This window comes from Eubalaena glacialis, chromosome 12 (genome assembly GCF_028564815.1).
Source record: "Eubalaena glacialis isolate mEubGla1 chromosome 12, mEubGla1.1.hap2.+ XY, whole genome shotgun sequence".
NCBI lineage: Eukaryota > Metazoa > Chordata > Mammalia > Artiodactyla > Balaenidae > Eubalaena > Eubalaena glacialis.
The window spans coordinates 58,966,972-58,981,790 of NC_083727.1; positions in this window are offsets into that span (position 1 = coordinate 58,966,972).

Sequence of the window (14,819 nt, forward strand, 5' to 3'; positions counted from 1 at the left end):
ATATTATCATTGAGCAAAATGTTGCAACAGTGAATGGGACAAAAACTAAGATTTATTTAAAGCTTGCAATGTACCAGGCACAATTTAAGCACTTTGCATTCATAATTTCATTTAATTCAGACCATAGTATAGTCTTACAAGTAATCACTTATTGCTTATGATTTTTTTTGCCATCTTCCATCATTTCTTTTATAGTTTATATCTTATTTATGTAACAAATTTTGCATTTTTTATTCATATATTTTCCATGAGCTTATTCCTAGAGTATAACAACCAGAGAGCAGGGAGCTCATGTTATCTCTTTCAGAACTTAGTTGTATGTTGATTTGATCTAATAGGATTAGGACCGCCGTGTTGCACAACTCAAGGGTATCTATTCAACTGGTGGTCAGTGTGAATGGCGCCCCCTGCAGCTGTGCGGTGCACAGATAAGTTGTCCATACGCATTGGCCCTGGATAGGCGCAGCTGGATATATTATTGAACTGGAAAACAACCTTACACAAAAACTGATGAATTACTTTCCTATTGGTCTGTTTCCCTCTGGCAGATTCCGAGCTCTTGGCAAGCAGGGCCCAGGTGACTCTGTTCCTTCCCTGTCTTCCATACCACCTAACACGAGGCTTTGCAGAAAAAATATGTGCAAACGGTAGTTATTTGAGAATAGGACAGGGGATTAGGGCAAGGTGATTCGGCCACCCCATCTGTACTCTTCTTTTCTTCTGCTCTTAATAGTAGAATTAATGGCTTTCTTGCACCACAAAGTGAAAGAAATATCACTAAACACATTTACAAGAAGGTAAATTAGAAAATGGACTTCATGGATGTTACAGCGTGCCTGTCGCTCACATATTATGGATAAGGCTAGGCAGGCCAGAGAGGTTAAATGACTTGCCCAAGGTTACACAGGTCTCTGGCAGTGGAGCCAGGTCTAGCTCCTTGGTCTCTGACTCCCAGTTCAGTGCTTCTCCCATTACACACTTTCAGAAAGAATGTCATGTAATGATTTGTTTTAAAGGAAAGGAAATCCCAATTGGAATTTGCAGACTTTCCAAATAAATAGATTTAAAATTTCTGAAATTAACCCACTGTCTATTTAACAAAAGCCCTCCCAACTCCTACTGTGTCCTAACACCTACTGAGTTGTGTCTCTATGTATCTACATATGCACATATATTTCTAAGCCCTTATATTTCGGATCAAAAGTTACCCTAACACATTATGCTGAACCGATTTAGAATACTTGCCTTTGTTGAAACAAAAGCAGTTCCTTTCATTCACATCAATAACATGTAATTGTATGTATAGTGAGCCGCGCTCACCCGGGCTAATGAATATTCAACCAGTAGTGAGCGAAGGGCGCCCTTGGAATGATTACGAGGGTCCCTTTCAGATTTAGCATCGCACCCAAGTGTCAGACAAGGACAACATCGCTTTCTCTCCCCCGTTCGATCGCCGGGGCCTGTGGCTCCGCCCACCCTGACGCAGAGGCCCGCCTGTCTGATTTGGGGGCTCTGGCAAAAAGCCTGAGCCCATTGATTACAGATCGCTGTTAATAAAGAGCATTTGTAATGCAGCAGCGGCGAGGCGGTCTCCGCACGCCGGTTCATGATGGCCCTTCAGGCTCCACAATTAAGTCGTCCAGCAGGCATGCCCCCTGTTGCAGCTGCTCTGTCAATCTCATTTTGAAGCACAAATGATCTTAGACCCAGTGTTTGACATGGGGTTTTAACACCAAAGAAGGCAATTCTGCAACTTCAAATGAGCCTAATTGGCTGAGCGCTCGGGCGTTCACTCAAGCTGCTTCAGTCCATCAGAGAGAGATTTCCCGCTAATTGAACTGCTCAGAAGGAAAAGGACCACGAGGAATCACGAGGTGCCGAACCATTGGAGAGGGTGGTATATATATTTTTCATGATAGCAAACTTAAAGATACATCCCTACTCTTTAATCAGCCACCTGTCAACATAAAAAAGGTAGCTATCTTTGCAGATGCTCACCGAGTTGCGATCTAAAATTTTGTTCCTCTTCGGAGTGTAAATGTGCGTATGTTGCTAGCAAAGGACATTTCAAAACACTTGGTCCGGACAGCATTTTTCTGCATCACTCTGAAGGCTGCCCGAAATAAAGACATGCAAATTCAGGCTGTGTGGAGAAGGAGGAGGAAACTAGAGGTGCCGCAGATGGAGTCACTGTGTATTCATCCACCACTTTATCCATCCACCAAGGCACGTCCATCACCTGTGCCTTGGTTCTCCCTCTGTTAAAGGGTGATCATATAAGAAGAGATGTGATATCTATATCTGTATCTATATCCATATCTGTATCCCTATCTTTATCTATATAGCTGATATATCCATATCCACATCCATATCTATATATCTGATATTCCTTACGTGACCCAGAATAAAATATTTTATGGAAAATAACAATCTATACAGCAATATTAAAGACTATTTAATTGAGAAATTGATATAGTCATGTATCAGACAGCATCTTGGAACTACGGGAACTGATCTGATGTGAGTTTTTCTAAACCAAAGCACTGCTTAAAAATTATGACTTAACTTGTTTTTTGGTGTCAAATTCTCCACATATGTATCTAATTTACACAAAAGTGGTTTTACATGACATGGTGATTGAAAAATAATTAGGGGGAAGGATAAAGAAGTGAGAAGAAGATACATACAAAGATTTAGGACTGGCTCAATTTTATTTAGATATTTTATTTTAGGTATGGAGAGGATCCAGAAAACATTCCACTACATATTTTAAGATATGCAGGAAGTGAGTGAAATATGCTCAGCATCAGCTACTTTTCAGCCTGGGAGCACGTGGTGTACATTTTATGGTGCCCAAGCTTGAGGAGGGTAGTTGCATTCAGGGAGCTGTATTTTAACATCTTTAGAGTTGTTCATCTGAGCTCTGCCTCTGCTTTACTTTGTGACCTTAGGTAAACTGTTCACCTTCCCTAGGCCCCAGTTTTTCATCTTCAAAGACAGCAGACCAAGGACGATCCACCAGCAGCAACATCCTGAGATGCTTAATGAAAAGGAGGAAACAGTTTTTTCACATATTTAATCTCTTTATTGGCTGGACCTGCTTGATTTTGTACCTTGAATCGTTGTAACATTCTTATTCAAAATCCAAAAGAGATCAGATCTTCCTCAATTCCCCACTCAAGGCAGATGTAGCAAATAATCTTGGTTTGGAATTCGCCTCCCTGGGCTGAGTCAGTTTTGGAATCAGCACTGTGACACCTGCACGCTGAGAGTCTTGGGCCAGCATTGAGTGATATCTGCTTCTCTCCCAGGTGAAGGCTCCAGCCAGGGTGATTCCTTACAGGCTGAACCGGCAGTAAAAAACAAACTTATCTTAGATATAGATTTTATTTTTATTAAAGTAATAAATGCACATGGTTAAAAGAGCAGAAGATAGCACTAAAAATCTTGTACTAACAGTTACAACTTCTACCCCATCCCATCCTCTCATAATTCCTGCTTTCCAGAAGAAACCACTTGCTATTCTTAGAGCTTCCTCAGCATAGTTACCTTCAATTTCTAACTAATATGCTTCTTTCTCTAATATTTCTTGATTTGTCCACTTTAGGTCCAATCTATTATTAATTTCTTGTTACAGAAGATGAGGAACTATCTTCTACCTCTCCTAACTTCCCCATCCCAACCCTCCATTCTACTAGTATATCAACATTTTTGGTTAAATCAATAATATACATTATGGCAGCTATGCAAATTCATCCATGTCATGTGATACAATTATTTTTGCTCTCATGAACACCTTTCTTTCCTTGGCATCAGGATTTGCCTGATTTTCCCATTTATTTATTTGTTTTTAATAGGGTTATTGAAATGCAACACAAAGTCCACAAAGTGTATAATTTAATGGAATTTAATGGTTTTTAGTATATTTACAGCATTTTGCAATCATGTCCCTAATCTAATGTTAGAATATTTTCATTACCCCCAAAAAGAGACCTAGAACTCACTAGCAGTCACTCATCATTCTCCTTTCTCACCCCCTCCAGCCCTAGGCTAACACTAATCTGTATCTATCTCTACAGATTTGCCTATTCTGGACATATCATAAAAATGGAATCATACAATATGTGGCCTTTTGTGTCTGACTGCTTTCACTTGATATTTTCAAGGTTCATTCAGGTTGTAGCATGTATCAGTACCTCATTCCTTTCTATTGTCCAGTAATATTTCATTGTATGGATAGACATAGATATCCATTCATCAGCTGATAGACATTTAGATTATCTCGACGTTTTGGCTATTATAAATAATGCTGCTATGAACATTCATGCATCCTCCATTTATTTTTATTTGTATAGTTTGCTCTTTGACCATCCTTAGTAATTTTTTTTCCTATCTGTTCCTTCAGATCCAATACACACTATTAGGGATTTTTTTCTCCAGTGCACTAATATATCAGATAAAGTTTTTCCCCTTTCTTCAGGAAAACTCCCTTCTGAGCTTTCTTTCCCCCTGCTCTAATCTGGATGGTTACTCTCAAATCTACAGCATAGCTTTTTTACTGGAACATTCCTTCAGTGTACCCCTGTGTCAGAACCCCTATTTCCTGAATCCCGTGCCATTCTCTTTCTCAGTTGATTTCCCTGTTTGGCTGAAGCTTTGTAGGGCGTGGGAGGGCACCGGGGGTCCAACCGTCGGTGTACGTCAGACTTTCAATTGACGTCTCTCATCCCACCTCCACCCCCTGAACATCCTGAGGTGCCCGGGTGAATTAGCTCACTTCTTATTAGTATCCCCTCTGCTCCAAATATGTGTGAAATCCCTTGTGTACAGAAGACTCCTTGTGTACAGAAGTTCTCTTTGTCCTTAAGAGTTTATACTGTCCTTGTCCCTTTAGATCATTGAAGAAACGTCTCTGGAGAGAGAATGGAGGTAAATGTGGGGAATGAATGTTTGGGGGGTGGGAGCTCAGGTCTTGATTTCAATGATTTGGAGTGGTTCCTCAAAACCACTCTTTCCCATATGGCTTTCTCCTTCCTCTGGGATTGAAATTTTAAATTCCTTTTAAGAAAAAATAATTGCCAATCTTACTTTATCTTACCTATTTATACTTGCAAAACCTACATGTAGTAAAAATTATGAAAACAAAAATGAACTACCAATGGTTCATAAATGGCTCAGTATGGACCCAAGCCCAAGAGGTGCTGGAATCAATTAGAATGGGAAGGGAGATTAAGGCCATGAGGCCTAACTCAGTCCCATAGGAATGAGGAAACAGGCTCAGTGAGGCCACCTGTCGTGCTCCGGGTCCCACAGCTAGTAGGCGGGAGAGCCACAAGGAGGACCCAGGTCTCTGGACTCAGTCCAGGAGCATATTCTCTCCAACCACCGCCTCCCTTATTGCTGTTTGACTTTTGCTAGCCTGTGAAGCCCTCAAGGAGGGATCCTGCAGCCTCTGCAGAGGCATTTTCCAGTACCCAAGATTGGGTAATTTCTGTGGGATTAGAAATTTGTTTATATCTATGAAATAGATATAAACAGAAATTTGTTTATATCTATGATAGGACCAACCCCCTCTGGATCACAACTGAAGACTTTTTTTTTTTTTTTTTTTACCATGTTTCCTTAGTAGGGATGTAGAGTCTCTGCTTCATTAGTTTTGATAAGTATGAAGTCTTTCTTCATTTTCTCTTTCTTCATGACTGCATAGTACCCACCTCTCAAGGCTGTGAGGATGAAATAGAGTAACATGTGAGAGTGCCTGAAATAAAGTCAGGCACCCTATAAATGCCAGGGCCCATGCTTTATTTTTCTTTAAAGTAAAACTGTCATATGAAACATCGCATTGATATGAGGCGGGTATCTGATATATCTACGATCATTATTTGCTTACTCTAGGAATTGTTATGGAATTATTCAATACTTTGAATAACTCTAATGTACAGACATTTTGCCAGTTAGCTTTTGAGTCAAGTTCACCTCTAAGAATCTGGTTAGAATAGGACATGAGAGGTGAATTTCAATGGGGCCTCTCAGGGTGTGCTCAGTGCTGCTCCCCCAAACCCTGCACTGATTCATACCTTCCTCCACCATGTTTGTGATATTTCCCATCATCATGAATTGCTATAATAACCAACTGCCTCTGTATGACATCTCATTCTTCCAAGGAAACTCTTGTTTGGGAAAACTGTGTTCTAAGATTGTCATCTCCTCTTTATTCTTGAGTAACTTGTCCTTGATTTTTTGCAATTCTTTTTGTAGTTTTTATCCCTTTTGTGATATACGCTTAAGTAAATTATACTATACCAGTTTGGAGATCTATAAAACTAAAAACAACTACCGACATCAGTTAGCCTGTAGTTTACAGACAAGGGAACTAAGGCCCAGAGATGGGGAGTAACTTGCCCCAAATTCCACAGCTTATTTATGGCCCAGGGCTCCTGATCTCCAGTCTTACCACTTCTTCTTAACTGCCTCTTGCTCAGCTATACTCCCTTTGTTCCAAACTATTATTCTTGCATATCTAGGCCACTTAAAATTCTGTCTTCAAGATTCACGTAGATTATTAATAAAGTGAGCATTTTTTTCATTCTTAAAAGCTCATTTCAAATTCATTGTATTAGAGTCATACAAGCTTGCATGTCAGGGTGACTGGTGGGCCCGTGGGTCATGATCTCTCTCCTCCGTTCTGAGAAGGCACTACAGACAGTAGCAGGCTCTGTCTTTGCAATGGATCATGCGTTCGATAGCTAAGAGCTTTCTTGCAAATAGTCCAAGTTCCAATGCTTTAACCTCGCAGAAGAGACTATTAAAAGTAGAGATAAATGCTCTTAAAACTTCCCAGAAAATATAGAGAAATCTTTACAGGAAAAGGAATTTGAAAATTACACGGTCCCTTCCAATAGCACACTTTGGGGAGGATGAGCAGGAATAATGGTGGTGGTGAATCACAGTTATAAGTGCTAAGTCAGAGATCAGATAGAAAGTCTACATTGAAATGTACTCTAGGATGATATCATGCCCTTACAAAGTCCTTACGGTGCTCCCTCTGTGTCTCTGTCTGACCCAGCCCCGCCCAGACCACATCCTGGCCCGGTCCTGGCTTATTCATCTTTGCCTCCCTGTGGTTCCTTCAAAGAACACAAGGAGCGCTTTCACGATGGCCTTTGTCTTCTCTGTTTTTTTTGAACCCTGTATTGTCTTGCCCCAGGTATCCACATCCACAAAGCCAACTCCGTCAACATCCTCAAGTCTTTGTTCAGATACCTCCTCAATGAGCCTACGCTGACCATCTTACTTCAAATTTCAGCAGCACCAACTAACCCCCATCCACCATGTCCTGCATTCCGGATCTCCTTGTCCTGTTCTTTTTTTTTTTTTTTTTTTCCATAGACCTTATTACTTTCTCACATATCTATAATTTGCTTTTCGTATTGTGTTTATTTATTTTTTTATTTATTTATTTTTTAAATTTATTCATTTTTGGCTGTATTGGGTCGTCGTTTCTGTGCGAGGGCTTTCTCTAGTTGCGGCAAGCGGGGGCCACTCTTCATCGCGGTGCGCGGGCCTCTCACTATCGCGGCCTCTCTTGTGGCGGAGCACAGGCTCCAGACGCGCAGGCTCAGTAGTTGTGGCTCACGGGCCCAGGTGCTCCGTGGCATGTGGGATCTTCCCAGACCAGGGCTCGTACCCGTGTCCCCTGCATTGGCAGGCGGATTCTCAACCACTGTGCCACCAGGGAAGCCGTGTTCATTTTTTATTTTTGCTTTTGCACTAGAATGTAAACTTCATGAGGGCTTGTGTCCATTTTGCTCCTTGATGCTTCAATACAGTTTGTTGATTGGATGAATGACTGTGAGCATGCATCCTTATGCCTGACTAAAGTAGTACCTTCACATTAAAAGCTTTAAAATTTTTTTGATTGGTATTTCTTATTATAAAAGTAACATATGCTTATAGTAGCAAGATCAAACAAAACAGAAGTGTATAAAATAAGAAGAGAACGTCTGTCTCTCCCCCTCACACATCCCTGGAGATAGTCACTGGAAATACTTTGATATGCCTTCCTCCTGATGTTTCTATTTGATTACTCAGATATATATTTGAGTATCTGTATAGGTATATGAATATCACTTAACATAGCTTGTTCATCTTTCCAAGTCAGCATATTGGTTTTTCTTCTTAATAAATGCATATTTTTGATTCTGTGTGCTATCGTCTGTTGACGGGCACTTATGATATTTCAAAATTTTCTCCTACTGTGATGCAATGAATACCTTGTATGTAGGAATGTGGGTATTCACGCTAGTATTTCTATAGATACATTAGAGCTCTTTAAAGATATGTACATTTAAATTTTTTAAATCATCTGCCAATATGTCCTCCAAAAAGTTGTACCCATTTCCACTACTTCTAACATTCAGACCCTGCCTGTTTCTCCACACCTTTGCAAGTACTAGATGGTTCACTCTTTGCCAATTTTATGGGGAAAAATAGTTTTTCTCTTTACTTAGCATTCCCTGATTGGTAGTTAAATTGAGTACTTTTACACATGATTACAGCTATATATATTTATTCTACAAAATGTTTATTTGAGAATTTTCCCATTTTTTCTAATGGGTTTTTTTCTTTTTCTTGCGTTTTTATGTATTGGATAGCGTTCCTTTGCTGGTTAAATGGGTTGCAAAATTTTTCTATCATTTGTCTTTTAGCTTGTTTATAGTACTTTTCACTATACAGTGGCTTAAAATAGTTATGTTATTAAATCTGTCAGTCTTTTCCTTAATGACTTCTAGGACTTGGGTCTTTTCTAACTCCAAACAGTATCAAAATCTGTTAAAGTTTTATCTTTTAGAACATTCTTAGATATATTTTTTTTGACAATTTAACTAGAATTTATTTTGTGTACATTTTTGAAGGAGGAATTTACATTTATCTATTTCTTTTCAGTAAACAACCATAATTCTAACTCAAATAATTAAATAAATTAATATATTCCCATATTTTAAAATGCCACTTTTATATTTATAAGTTCACATATATTCAAGAGTCTTTTTCTGGGCTCCCAATACTGGTCCATTGATATATTTGTCTTTCTGTGCCAGTATCACACTTCTAATTACAGTAATTTTATAGTATATTTTGATACCAAGTAGAGCAAGTTCAGAAGAAAAAAATTTTTGAATATTTTTATTTTTCTTTCTTCTTACATTGCCCTTTTCCAACCTAACTGCAGCCTCTCCGGTTTGCTATGGCTGCACTGATTTCTGTGTTTATCTTGGCTCTTCAGGATCTCATACTTTGCATTCTTATGTACTACAGCCATTTTCCTCCTCCGTTGAGGCTAGACCCCCGTTTGGGAAGAGCAGTGTTGTGATTAAGATTCAGAAGATTTTAAACTGCATCTTTACATGCCAAGTGAGGTAGATTTTGAAGGACAAATTTGGGTAATTTGATAATTTCCAGCTCATTTGGCCAAAAGGTAAAACAACTCCCAGGCTCCTCCAACCTCATTCTCCCAAATTATCCCATTTCTATTTACCCACTTGGACATGTCAAATTCTCAGTCTATGCTGAAAACAAAGAAAATTTATAATCTGACAGCTGCTCCATTCATTTTCACTATTTAAAAGAATTGCTTAGTATAACTATATGATCATTTGGCCAGGTTAAAATCAGTGATATGTTCGTGGAGAACAAGAATTAAATTGCACATTGTAATACTGTCAGCTTTCTTGATAATAATAATAATAATAACAATAATAATAAATAATTATATTTGTAATGCACTTTAAAATTTCCAAAGTGCTTCCATTCGTAATGTTAGTCCAACTGACCCTTCAAAACAGGATTTCATGTGACATAGAATGGGTATGTGTCTAAATATAGGTATTTTAAGTGAACTACATCATTGAACATCGAATATGAATTAAAACCTTGGAATGCTGAATACTAATTAAAATTAAATTTAATTAAATTTTATAATGAAACGTTAGAAGAAAATAATTTTTCATTTTATTTCCAAAGTTAAAGTGGAGTTTTGATTTCTTTTTTTTTCCTTTTTTATTTTTATTGGAGTTTTGATTTCTGAATTTCGCTGAAATAACATGATGGTTTGGGCTATAATTCTTCCATTTTTCATACAATGTTTTAAATCTAACATGGAATGTCTCCCCTCGTCCAATCCTATATCCAAGAGTAATCGGTGGATGCTGGCTCCCTTAACAGTGGGGCTGGATGTGAACTCTAGGCTCCCCTGCTGTTGAACATAACAAACAAGCTGACCATGAGATTCCAGATGTTTCTACTTCTTTTTGTTTAAGACTATTGGACCTCCCAGGAGCAAATGTCAGCATGGCTGAGTGGGAGACCCTGTCCCCTTCAGGTTGGGAACAAATGTTAACCTCGTGGCATTGCCAAAAATTTAAACTTGGGTCCCTCAGAGCAGGAAGGTCTCACAGACCCAGAGCGTCAACTTGCACCACTAGCGACACCAGTCAGAAATATAAGTCCATTTAGAAAACATAGCCTAAGTTGAAAGACAGCTGTCCTGATTTGATGCTGTAATCGGGTCACATGAATTTTTACACTGACCTCTGACTGATGAACACACAGGGAGTATTCTAGTTGTGGTTTTAAAAATCGGTTGGGGAGGAGAAGGAGGTTATGGAGAGACTGAAGTAGAAAATTGATGCCACCTAATTGGGTTAAAGAGGACTCATAATAGAGCCTCTGCCGGGAGAGAAGGGGGAAGGCTGGTAGAAAGAGTCATCAGGTGTTGGGTTTGATGAAGCTCATTGTTTATCTCATTCACTCTGCTTATCATTCCAAATGTGCATTTGTGCATCAGTCAGCAAGAGCTGGTTTTAAAATGAGAAAACCTACTTAAAAACCCATTGACAGAATCAGAACTTTTGAAAAACAATCCTTTCACAGACTCATCACATTTTAGCGGTATGTGGGCCTCGAGGTCAATGCCATGGAATGAATTAATCTCCTCAAGTACACACTGGCTTACATCTGAGCTTAATGTGGTTGTTTTAGACTGATGGCTTATTAATCCACGACTGTTTTCATAATTTTATTTTTTTGGTCTTGAAACGAACAGTCTTTTCTAACAAGCCCTCTAAACTTCTACTTAAGATTGCACAAAAACCACACTGAAGCAATTAGTGAGAGGAATTGAGAATTATAAATGTTCCTCACAGTGGTTGTTTGGCATTGGGGCTTTTAAGGGATGGAAGGTGTGCTGCTTGGGTTATTTTTGGGTTGCAACTGGAAAGACACACAGAACCATTCATGATGTTAATTTTAAAAGCCAGTCAGTAAGATGAATTAAACTGAGCAGTAAAATAAAGCTCAAGTGGGTTTCGCACAGAGAAGCGTACACCAAACAATGGGAAAGGGCAAAAAGAAAGAAGTAAAACACTCCTTCATTGTTAGAATACTTCCAGGCCAAAGGCAAATTTTCCCTAGTGTGCAACTGTGGTGCTTTTGATTTTCTGAAGAAGTGATATCCTGTACCTCCACCCCTGCCTCCCCCTAGCCTGCCTGCTCACTATTGAGTTTTCACTGGGCTGAAAACTGCTTGTACGTTGGCCATTTGACTTGCCAGCATTCTGCTCTCCTGTGGAAAATGTGGATCTTCAGTCACATAATGTCTTTCCATTAGCGATGGCGGCTCTCCAAAGTAGGGCTGTGGTTTAAACACAAATGGGCAGTGTGGGCCAGAATGAATGCAATTGTGAGTCTACTATCTTTAAAAGGTGGATCTGGAGGCAATTTAGTGAGTGTAAATTACAATTGACTTTGGAAGAAATAACTCATACACTTGAACCTCCTCAGATGTGTAGCCAATAGGGGGTAGCCAGGCTAACATGAAATTTTACACATCCATCAGCTAAAGAAGAGATCCAAATGTAAAAATCTAGCTATCATATGGATTCATAACACCCCCTGGAGGACTCGCGGCCCACAAATCAATGAATGGTTTATGCAGAGCCAAAAATTTACTTTCACAGCGCTTCTCATTTTCCTTAACCATTTCAGAACACCATATGGGAGAGGCCCAGCAGCCCAGGAATTGCTGGTGCAGAAGGCACAGCTTGGCAGTGAGAGGGGTACCCTTCGAGGTAGCCAGGGACAGGTTGTTGGCCAGCTCCTTGGCTCTGACAAGAAATGGTATTGAGTTACCTTTAAAACTCAAGCCCGAGGGGCATTTTCTGCCATACAGGTGTTTTGGTCTTTGGTATTCTAGAAGCCATCCATCGTGCTACTTACTACCACTGACTCTTCACGGTAACGCTACTCATCAGTGATGGATTAAAACAATCTGATTTTGGTTACTGTCTTGCTCTCTTCTTTTGTGTTTGGTGAGACCTGTTCATCTTTACTTGACGTCCACAGCCAGAAATGTGGACGCATACACGGAGTTTCCTCTCTCTCTGTGCCTTCCCGATTTAAGGTTACAGACTAGAAATGTATTTAATGGTAGTTCTGCCTATGGGTAAAAAGGACATTTTTTGGTAGTTAAATTTTTAAAGCATTAGTAACTAAATTACAAACAGTGAGAACATATAATATAACGTTATATAAAGTAATATAACGATTAAGTGAATAAAATGCAGGTCATTTCTTTTTGGATAATGCTGTTGTCTAAGGTGATATAATAGATAAATACTTTTGCATTTTTTGAAAAAGAGGACTGATGTTTATGTTTCTTGAGTACCAACATTTTTCCATTTAGCACACTTTAATGACAACATCTTACTTCTCTGCCTGCATTAAAAAATTGTCAACTAGGATTTCCCTGGTGGTGCAGTGGTTAAGAATCTGCCTGACAATGCAGGGGACACGTGTTTGAGCCCTGGTCTGGGAAGATCCCACATGCCGCGGAGCAACTAAGCCCATGCGCCACAACTACTGAGCCGGCGCTCTAGAGCCCGCGAGCCACAACTACTGATCCCGTGTGCCACAACTACTGAAGCCCACGCGCCTAGAGCCCGTGCTCCGCAACAAGAGAAGCCACCGCAATGAGAAGCCCACTCACCACAACGAAGAGTAGCCCCCGCTCGCCACAACTAGAGGAAGCCCACGCTCAGCAACAAAGACCCAACGCAGCCAAAAATAAATAAATGAATAAATAAATTTAAAAAAATTTGTCAACTAAAATGTTCAAAACAAAGGCTTATGTAGATTCTATATATGTGGATGATTCTAAACAAGTAGGTATGGAAGAAAATGTTTTTCATTTACTGTAATATGTGACTTGGAATTCCAAGTTTTCACTGCATTTTATGTTTGCTTTTATTAAATATATATTGTTGTCATTGTTACCTAGCATTTCAGTTAGGCATTGCATCCAGCCACTTGTACAGAGATCTGAACAAAACAGTGGCTTAAGCAAATTTGGACTTTCTTTTTCTGTCATGTAAAAGAATTCCTGAGGTTGGAAGTTCAAGGCTAGCATGATGGCCCCACGGTGTCACCAATGATCCAGAATCCTTCTAGCTTTCTGTTCTGCCATCCTTAGGGTAGGGAGTGTGACCCTTTCCCCATATGCTCAGAATGGCTGCCAGTGCTCCAGCCTCACAGTTGAGTTTCAGGCGTGAATATAGAGGTCAAGAAAAGGAGCTTTCCCACTGAGTCAGCCCCTTTAAAGTGCTTTCCCAGCAGCCTCACCCAGAGACATCCACTTAGATCTCATTGACAAGAACTTTGTGATAGGACCTTCTGCAGAGGAGACTGGGAAAAATAGATTTTGAGCTGGACACATTGAAGCCCCAAATAATATCAATGCAGAAGGGAAATATATATTGAATAAGCAAGTAGTACTATTTGCCACAGATGTGGTTTGCAAGGCAGAAATGACAGGTATAGTGCCAAACCCATAGGGCAATGTATTATGCAAATAGAGGTGTCTTTAAGGTAATTTAAACTTCTCATGAGGATGCACTAGGAAACATAATGACTACCCAATCCACACCTTCCCAGAGACCACTGCTCTTTCTGTTCCCTTTGCCTAGAAAATTTTTCCGAGGGATTTGCAGAGCTTTATGCTTTATTCAGGTCTCTGCTTAAATTTTATCTCCTCAATGAAGTCTTCCCTGATGCCTGGAAATTAATGCAGGTTTTTCAGGGTCTGAAGCTTACACAATTTGGGAGGCCCCTTTAAGAAACAGAAAAAAAACGATAATATCAAATTGGATACTTGCATATGAAAGTAAGTATTGATTTAGAATGAGAAACCACAAGTTATACAATTAAGAAACTTCAAACTACTACAAATATCACAAAATCTAGAAGAATAATATAAGTTTTATTAACTGGGTAGACACAACTCTTTAATGCTTCCTCACTCTCCACCATTTTTTGATTATATATCCTTTGATCCTCTCTACATGTGATAACAATTTTATAATATTTTCTGTAAAGAGAATAGAAAAATATCCTCTAGTATGGTTTATAAAAACATTTTTTTGTTGTTATCATTGAGAGTTTAGGAAAGTTCCTTTCAGCTTCTAAAAACCTGTGATTGGTAATATCATGTAAAATTTTAGGATTATCGTCAAATTTGGGAAAACCTCTATCAAGTTTTTTGGTATACGAACTTTAAGATTTTAGGGAATATTACATTTTCTTATGCATTGACTAATCTTAAATATCTTTTGATTGCAACATTCATTAACTCGCTTGTCATTGATGTCCCCTCTGTACTGGCATACTATGTATAGTTTATATTGTCTTTGCTGATATCAGTTTTTTGTGTCCAATGATCAAGTAGTTAATAATGGCAAGACCATTTTAGATTGAGAGAAAATCAT